The sequence below is a fragment of the Macaca nemestrina genome, chromosome 11, assembly GCF_043159975.1.
Source record: "Macaca nemestrina isolate mMacNem1 chromosome 11, mMacNem.hap1, whole genome shotgun sequence".
Taxonomy (NCBI): domain Eukaryota; kingdom Metazoa; phylum Chordata; class Mammalia; order Primates; family Cercopithecidae; genus Macaca; species Macaca nemestrina.
Genome location: NC_092135.1, coordinates 58,030,324 through 58,039,912, shown reverse-complemented (window position 1 = coordinate 58,039,912; position 9,589 = coordinate 58,030,324). Strand labels below are relative to the sequence as shown.

Sequence of the window (9,589 nt, the reverse complement as noted above, 5' to 3'; positions counted from 1 at the left end):
CTGGAGTTTAAATCCCGACTTGGTCACTTACTTGTATGGCCTTGGATAAGTCAACCTCCGGGTCATTTATAAAGCAAACATCGTGACTCCTATCCGCAGTGTGGTGGTGAGAATCAAATAAAATAATGTACACTAAGTGCCAAGCAGGGGGCCTGGCACACCATGGGAACTTGAGGAGTATCTATTATTACTATCACATTACTTCCTTGGAGGCATACCCAAAGTCCTGAACTTTCAGTCTTAGCCTGGAAAAGAGAGTATGGGTCCAAATTCTTCATCCTTCTCGACAAAGCCTGTGTGGATGTTTCTGTTCACGGCTGTGCTGCGCCAAAATAAATCTAATTCAATCTGGACCATTAAATGCTTGGCACCATGTTTTACGCTAATCTCATCAGTTGTTATTTTCAGTTTCTAGTTTACCCAAACAATCCATTTTTAGAGTTAGTGACCAAAGCTGCCAATAAAATAGACTTATCTCGAAAACACCAGGATCCTCCTGAAGGAATGTCAATACACACATGTAGCATACGGCAATGCTTTATAAGAGTTTGACCACTGGCCTGCAGTTGGCCAGCTCAACTGTAAACTCAGTACTATTTGGGGGTATTAATATCTATAAGTGCTTAATATCCCAGCCACACTGCCATCCACTAAGTTTGAATGTCCTTTATGGAGTGAACTTGATCCTCCCGTTTCACTTTTGGTCTCTCTCCAGAGAAGCTAATGTACTGGCATAGTTCTGCCATTTGTCAGCCAGAAGTCTGGTTACACATTTGCTCGTCAATCTAAACCTAACCTATTCTCATATGAGCACTTGGGGTTTCATGTAAATCAACCAGACGTTCTGTCATTCACCAGCAATATCTCTCCATAGTATTACACCCATGTGCCTTCATGAAATATTTCATTATGCCGGTGGAAGAAATATTCAAATGAATGTGCTTTTTCAGGGATGGTGACACCAGAATGTTTTAAATCTGTTCATTACCACAACAAGGATAAATGGCGTTTCTGCCAAAGACTTTTGATAACGGGTGCAGTAATGCATGCCAGCACTTTCTGAAATTAAAGGTTCTACCCTGAGAGGTAAGTAGGATAATGCATGGCTAACAAATGCAAACCCAAATTTCAGAACTGAGTGTTTCTTGTCAGTGTCACCGATCGCTTCCAACAGACGCTGCCTTAGGGAGTTTGTAATGTCATTTCTGCTCTCCTGACATGAACGTCCAGGTGAGCCTACCCCAACGTTTGTAAAAGAGCGGATCCTTATTAACTTAGCATGCTTTACTGTGATTTTTCTTACATTTGGACTCACACATGTTTTTAACAGCTGCATTTTAAAAATCTGCTATGGTTTAAGAACAGTATTTCATAAAAGCCTTAGTTCATTATTCAGTAAAATATTTTAATAACCAGTTGAACAGTCTCTCGTTAAGATTTTAAGATATTTGTTTCTGATTGTACTAATTAATTGTTAAAGTTTTTTTTTAAAAAATCAGTGATGAGACTCGTCTTCACTAACTTTTTGGCATCTTCAAGAGGCACAAAGGAAATGAGGAACTGGAAATTTAAAACAGGAAAATAAATATCAGTTCATATTTGCATTGACATATGCATGACATCGGACCAGTTAACTTCAGTACCTCTGGATTGTAAAATGGTGTTTTAGTGTAGAACTAATACATGAGAATTATGGAGAAAATGGAGAGAAAAGGGCTTCCAATTCAGGTTATCTGTGAAGAGCATATTTTATTCTTACAAGTGTCTGAAAATACCTGGTATCATTACTATTCACCATGAGAACTTTCGGAAGTATGACCACTAGCACTGTAAAGAACAAAATCCAATATCTGTGGAAGGCTATTCATCCAAATAATGTACCCTCTAAAATTAAAAAAAAATCACAGGTAGAGCTATATTGTATTGGCTCGTAAAATACCTAAAATGGACAGAATCTGATCAGAGAGTAAGAGTTTTCTTCTCCTATTTTTTTAGATTCTGAACAGGCTCAGAAAGAAAGTTTTTTAATACAGGGTTTTGAATATAAAGTCATTTGGTCATAATACAAGTATTGGTGTCTGCCTAAGGAAAATTTTGTGCCTCAGTGATATGCAAAAACGCCTTCCACTTTAGAGTTCTCCTTTCTTCATTCCTCATTCATTCCCATTGTAATCTTTTTCCTCTATCTGACTTGCTCCCTCTAGTGTTCCCTGGATGAAGTACAATAGCTAAAGCTCAATTTACAAACACACAAAATCCTATTACTGCAATCTCTCAATGTTTTCCCCAGTTACCATACACTAAAGCAAACTTAGCACCAGATGTTTTGGCCTTGTGAGTTGTAGGTGACAGCAAGAATTTTTAATCAGAGAGTGGAATATTGTATTCCAATATTCAGATCCTCAAAGGGGGCATTTATTTCTAATCTGATTGTTAGGGTTAGGTTCCTTCTCTGCCTTTGAATTCTTGTATTGGAATTTACTTTTATTGTGATATGCAGAAGGGGAAAAGATACTCTAATGAACTAAAGCATGCAAGCAGTCATTTCTTTGACATATTTCCCAGGAGTAGAACTTACACTGATCTTCTAAATTACCTAAGAGATTCAAGGCATTTTGACTCAAGAAAAAAGCGATCAATTCTTTAATGGTTTTACAAAAACCATAGGCATATTCTCAGCCACAGAATCTCTTAGTCAAACCAGGAGGAACAACCACTTGGGAGGTGTATTTCTTATGGGCACTTTTTCTTTACAGAGAATAAACACTCCCAAAGCTGTCAGCTGCCATTGCTGCTACTTTGGAAATCAGCCACACCCAAGATGTAGTTATAAGAGCTAACTACAGGCCAAGGTCATCTGGGGATCCATCCAGCCTACTCACAGGCATGGCACCCCAACCTGGTCACAGTGCATGGGCCTGTCAATCCAGGCAGGCCAGCCCAGATTGCTATTTTAGGTTGGAGTTCCCGAAAGAAGGCCCTTGACTGTCCTTCACGCTACTGGCATTCAGCTTTGTACTTAGCCATTCTGAACCATTATCTACTCTATGCCCTAACTGTTTCTCTCCTTTGCAATATCCTACCTCTTTGGGGAGCCCCATAGGAGGTTGATAGATATGTCAAATTGTAATATTAAAATGATTATTTTGTTTAATAACACAAAGTTCACCCATACATACAGCTCTGCTACATCAGGTTACGTCTACCAAGTGCCTGAGCAGGAAACCTCAGGCTTGTTTATCCTCCTCCTTCACTTGGATCTGCCGTTCATCCTTTCCTCTTTCATGTCCACTGGCATTATAGTTCACCCACATTTGCCTAGACTGCTACGCTAACTTTCCAAGCACTCTCCCTCCCTCCAATTCACCAACATACTACCGTTGGTTATCTTTCAAAACAACAAATCAGAATGCATTTCTCTTCTGTTTAAAATTTTTCACTGGTTCCCTATCATATATAAGATAAATTTTGAATCCCCTACCATCTTAGTCTGTTTTGTGCTTCTATAACAGAATACCACAGACTGAGTTATTTGTAATGAACAGAAACTTGTCAGCTTACAGTTCTGGAGGCTGGGAAATGCAAGATCAGGGGCCAGCATCTTGTGAGGGCCTTCTTGCTGCATCATCCCATGATGGAAGGTAGAAGAGCAAGACAGGGTGAGAGAGAGGAAAAAGGGAGCTCAACTTATCCTTTTATAACGAACCCCTCCCATGATAATGGTGTTAATCCATTCATGAGGGTAGAGCCCTCATGGCCTGATCCCTTCTAAAAGGTCCCACCTCTTAGTACTGTTACAATGGTGATCAACTTTCCAACACAAGAACTTTGGAGAACACAAACACCTACAGCACCTAGACTGCTATTCAAGATTATTTGAGATCCAGAAACTCCTGCCCACTTTTCCAGCCTCATCTCTCATTATTCCCTCCATACTATCTTTCCCTCCTCACATCAAAATACCCTATGCTTTGGCCAAACTAAGTATTTATTGTTCCCCAAACCCATAGTGCTTTTTCATGTCTTCAGATCTGCCTAGTGGAATCTTCTCCCTTTCTTCAAGAATTCAGTTGAGCATCACTTTCTGATGGCATTTTCCCTGACTCCTCACACAACTTATGTACATACGTATGGTTAGTTCCTTCATCTATGGTGCTCCCTGGGCCATTATGCACTCTTAGTTTTTGTATCTCTCTCTTTCTCTCTCTCTCTCTACACACACACACACACACACACACACACACACACACACACACACACACTTTGAACCCTCCTATTAGGCTGTGAGGTTCTTAATGAAGGGATTTAATGTTGATTTTTGTGTTCCCAATATCAATAGCCATACCTAAATTAAATCTGTAAGTAAATATTTTTATATTAAGTTAACAAAAATTTAAACTTCATAAGCAAATCAGCTAGTTGCATTCAAGAAAATATATTTGAATCCAATTCCTACCTTTACTTATGTCTTTCACTAAGTAGAACTTGACTTACCAGGTTCCAAGTTGGGTTGTAGTCTAAGGCACGATATCTGCACTTGAGGAAAACTGATGTTTCTGCCAAAAGATGAGCTAGAAAATTCTTGGGGACCAGGGAATTAGATTGGAGGAAAAGAGGCAAGAGCAAGGATGTGCTGGGGCTGGCTTGCTGCCCCATGTGAACAGTCCAATTTTTGAAGACTTAGGAAGCAAAGAGGCTGTTAAAATTGAGACAGACACCATTCATGGCTCATACGTATACTATGCCTCTAGGCTATCTCTTCTCTATTTAATATATGTACTCTCCACTCACCTATGCAATTCCCAACTTGGATGTAGGCTTAACCTGGTAAATTTGACTTCAAGATCAATAACCAGCACAGTTCCTACTTTTGCTTTTCCTGATTAGTAATTTTCACCACCTGCACTCCTCTCTCCTTTTCTTTTTTAAAATCACAGGCATCCAAACAGTGATAAGGTTGACCTGGAGATGTAGGAGGAGGGAACTGGTATAGTACCCTTGCACAGAGTTTCTGTGATTTCACAAGCACTTTTCTTATGTAGCCATGTCATCTTCGTTATCTGAGCATGGAACAAATTGATACAGCAGTGAACAGAATCTGGCCTTCCATTGGACTGACCAGCATAGCGTGTTATTAGTTCACAACTCTGTGGGCTGGCAGTTTGGGCTGGGCTTAGCTGGGCAGTTCTTCTGTAGGTGTCCTTTGGGCCAGATGGTTGGTCTAAGAGAAGCCTGACATACATATGGGGGGTAACAGGCTGTCTGCTAGACTGTGGGCCCCATTTCTCTGCTAAGTGGCCTTAGTTTGAGCTTATGTACATGGTGATCCCATGGATCTGGAGCAGCAGGAGTCAGCCAGCCTCAGTGTGCAAGCGTTGTTCAAGTCTCTGCTTGTACTGTGTTTACTAATATCCCAATTGTCAAAACAAGCCACATAGTCACACCTAAAATGGAGTGGAGAAAAACACTTTTTTAAAGTAAGAATGTCTTTATTTATAGATGACATGACTGTCTACATCAAAAATCCTAGTGAATCTATAACAACATATTAGAACTAATAACTGAGCTTAATAAGATCACAATATACAAGATCAATGTATAAAAGTCAACGTGAGAAATTGATTTCTTCATGGGAGGGGTAGAAAGAGGCAAGAATAAAAGAAAGAAAGGTCTTTGTGGTCATTTTGTAATCTACCACAGAGGCCTTTTCAAGGTTCTCTATATGAGGCCTGGGTGTCATTTGCAGGATTCCTCTGCTTTCTTTAGTAAATTGATACTCATGCGTTGGTGCATTACTCTGCATGAATTTGACCAGACCATAGGGTGGGTACCCTCTCTGCCCTGGTGAGCCTGATGATGACATGGAGTAAGCTCTGCCTAGCAGCTGTGTGCAACGAGCTCAAACTAGCCCTGTGAGCAAAACAAATAAAAACAAATAAACAGAACACCCCAGCCCTCACTGAGGAGCCTCCCATCCACTTCAGAGAAATGGAAGGACAAGAAAAACCTAGAGATATCTAAAGGAAAGAAATGGCAACATACCCCATGGCAAGCTTGGGGAAATAGAGTGTTTTAGAAGAATTTGAAGATCTATTTCTAAGCCCCCATCCTCACTCAGCAACAAAGGAAATGGCACTTAACAAGCAGCTGCTCCCTTCCAATAACCTATAAACTCTCTAACTGGATACAGTTCCCATCACTTTCTTGTCCACTTTCAATTGTCTCTTAACACTGAAACCAGGTTTTGCTTGCCATTTGTCCTGGCACTATCCCTATTGTATAGAAAAATTGAGGAGGATATTTCTTTTTCTCACCAAAATGTGAAAACTACAGTTAGACCAACAAGGCTCCAATTTTGTAGAGAAAAGAATATTCCTGTGTCTTAAATATACAAGAAAAATGTGTGAAAACAATGCACCTTAAAATGCTATTATGAAACAGCTTCATTCATTCATTCATGTTGCCCACCTGATCCCTATAGTTATGTGAGTTTTCCACTCTTGACGAACAAATACTTGCCCTATTTTCCAAGCTAAGTCTTGAATAACTTGTAATGTTTTACTTCTTGCAGCATCCTGCACTTTGTGCAAAATCAGGAGTGAGAAGTGCCGATAAATATTTGATTGACTAATTGACAGCTTGGGTCAAGGTTCTGGAAGAGAATAAATACAAGGGAAAGGCATTCCCTTTTTCATTTAGACCATATTTTGCCTAAGCCAAATGGATGATTTACAGCTAATCATTGCATCTTAACCAGAGACAGCTGGAGCTTACTGCTTGCCTCCTGCCTAGTTGTCTTTATTCCTTCTATAAAGGCAGAAAACAGAAGGGCTCTGCACACAGCAGTCACAGACGCTCATCAAAGACAAACCACTGACATGGAAACTGAACAAGAAAAGGCTTCCTGATTCAAGGCTGGCTTTTGGGAGCCACGTTCAAGCACGTCCTAAGTAGCACAGTCAGCAGCCTTTTTCCTTCACTCTTTAGGGGCTGGGGTTGAGGAATAAGACTCCCTCCATTTTCCAACAAATAACCAATTTCAGTGAAATAAAAAAGGGGGGTGGGGCAGTGGTGCAGTCAGTCATTCATATGCCAAGTTGTAGCCATGTTAGTATTTCATGCCAGTAATTCTGTCTAGCAGAAACTCATCCTGGCTCTTTTCCATTCCTTTTAGCAAGATTGCAGTTGTAAATCAGCAGGAGTGTCCTGAGACTGCTCCAGGTGGGTTGTCGGGAGCAGTCTGGAGGAAGAATCTTCAGAATAATTTAGGTTATGAGTCTAAGAGGGAAGGTCAATGCTGCTATTTAGAACCAGAGCACTGTGCCAAATTTGGCTTTGGAAGGATGCGTTAAATGTCATTCTTGGAATTTGAATTTAGAATATTTTAAAAACACAATCATTTATACATTCACCCCTACAAGATTTAGCCCGGTTTCTCATCTCCGTCCTCTGAACATCCTGTAAATTTGGGAGACCACTTTAGAAATAATCCAGTTTGGGTTAGTACTTTTTACTCATAAGAACAGTTTCATTTGTAGCTTTTAAAGGAAATGGAGTGGGTATCATTCTGATCTCAAGGGCACTGTGGACAGAAACTGGATTTGCGGAGTTAGTGTAGGTCTTGGTTCTACCTCTTAATAACAGTATGGCCTTAGACAAATACTTTGACCTCTCTGGGCCCTTTCTTTCTTTTCTTTCTTTCTTTCTTTCTTTCTTTCTTTCTTTCTTTCTTTCTTTCTTTCTTTCTTTCTTTCATTAAGAAACAGAGTTGGCTGGAGGTTGGGAGGAGGGAGAGGATCAGAAAAAATAACTATTGATCACTAGGCTTAGTACCTGTGTGATGAAATAATCTGTACAGCAAACCCCCGTGACATGAGTTTATCTATATAACAAACCTGCACATGTACCCTTGAAGCTAAAATGCAAGTTTGTTTGTTTTTTTAAAGAAACAGTTATTCAGAGGAATGAATGCCACAAAAAAAGAAAGAAAAGAAAGAAAGAAAGAAAGAAAGAAAGAAAGAAAGAAAGAAAGAAAGAAAGAAAGAAAGAAAGAAAGAAAGAAAGAAAGAAAAACAAAAACTTTGTAAAGTTTAAGAAGATAGAATTAGAAACCAGGGACAGGGAGATGAATGGCCAAAGTTAACTTAACCAGCAGCTGCAGAGTCAGGGATAGAACCCTTGCATCACGACTCAGCACTGAGCCCAGCATTAGCGGGCTTGTTAACTGAACGCATACGTGTTTTCCTGTTTTGTCAGGCCCTTTGAGCTAAAGACTGGATGTAAGGCACAAGTCAAGTAGAACGTGGAAGGTTGGAAGGCCTGATCTGTCTACACTGCAACCTCTGCCAGATTTACTAAACCCTTAGTAAGTTATAGACACAAGCAAGACTCAATAGGCATTCTTCAATTCTTTCTTCTGTATGAGAAAATGTCTCATACAGAGATCTATGGCCCTATTGTTTGGAAACAATCCGCAGAGATGGCAGGGGCTATAGGCTTTACTGCAGCTCCCTCCCTAAAGCTCTCTCCTGTGGCTCTGGTCCTCTTTCCTCAGCATATTTGCCTTTTCATTGGGTGCTTCCCCCTCAGTGGAGTCACTGTTGAGTTATACCAAGGAAACTCCCTGGCCTCTGACTGTCATGATTTCCACTGCACAATGTCTCTAAAGACCTCCCGCTCTCTGCAGACTGAAAGAAAAACAGCTTACACCCTGGGGACAAAACCAACCCCTCCCATAAAAGCACCCTTCCTCTGCCCAGTCTCAGATAAGGTTTTTCCTAATGGAAGCCACTGGAAAAGAAATAAACACCTCAAGTAATAGTTAACTCTGATCACCCTATTTGCTTTAATTATTAACATTTGGCAATCAAAGGAAACAATAATACTCTCACTAGGCACTTGAGAAAAAAAAAAGGAACTGCCTTTATAAGATGTTTGAGCTGTCATGTTGGATGGGCACATGCAGTCTTCGCACAGACCAACGAGTACTCCAAAGTGTAAGGACTGATTCTTCCACTCTACTAGTATTTCTTGAATTGGCACAGTTCTAGATGCTGAGGATACATTAGTGAACAGAACAGACAAGAGTCCCTGTTTTTGTGGAGCTTATGCTCTAGTGGAAGGTAGAGGAGGCAAAGATTTAACAACAAACATAATAAATAAGGAAAGTATAAAGTGTGTTAAGAGGTAAGAGAAAAATATAGCAGGGTAAAGAGGAAGGAAGGTGCTGGGGGAGAGGTTTCTATTTTACATGGAGTGATCAATGTCATCTCATTAAGAACATAATATGTAGACAAAGTCTTAAAGGAAGAGAAAAAAGTGAGGCAAGTAGAAATCTGGAAAACGGTGCTACAGACAGACAAAATCACCGCTGCAAAGGCCCTGAGGTGGGTGCATGCTCGGAGTATTGATGGAATATCAAGGAAGCCAATGTGCCAGGAGCAGAGTGAGTTGAGGTGAAGATTAGGAAATAAGGTCATAGGGGAAACAGTGGCCAGACAGGCAGGACCTTCAAGGTTGATGAACAACGTCTGCTCTCTTTTAAAGAGATGGGGTCCACTGGAATGTTTGGAGCAGAGTGAAATGATCT

The 9,589-nt window shown here is 40.3% G+C and overlaps 1 protein-coding gene across 9 annotated transcripts in view; it reads left to right on the top strand.

Annotated features, from left to right (window-relative positions):
- Positions 1–393: 393 nt before the first annotated feature.
- LOC105493177 (integrin subunit beta 6) overlaps positions 394–9,589 on the top strand; it is a 148,727-nt gene continuing 139,531 nt past the window's right edge. For 6 of the 9 annotated variants that reach the window (XM_011760652.3, XM_071072849.1, XM_011760649.3 and 3 more), the window contains exon 1: positions 401–1,086. The gene's annotated coding sequence lies outside the window, so the exon portion shown is untranslated. Of the gene's footprint in view, positions 1,087–9,589 lie in introns of all 9 variants that reach the window. The other 3 variants (XM_011760655.3, XM_011760653.3, XR_011609807.1) reach the window with 2 other exon arrangements.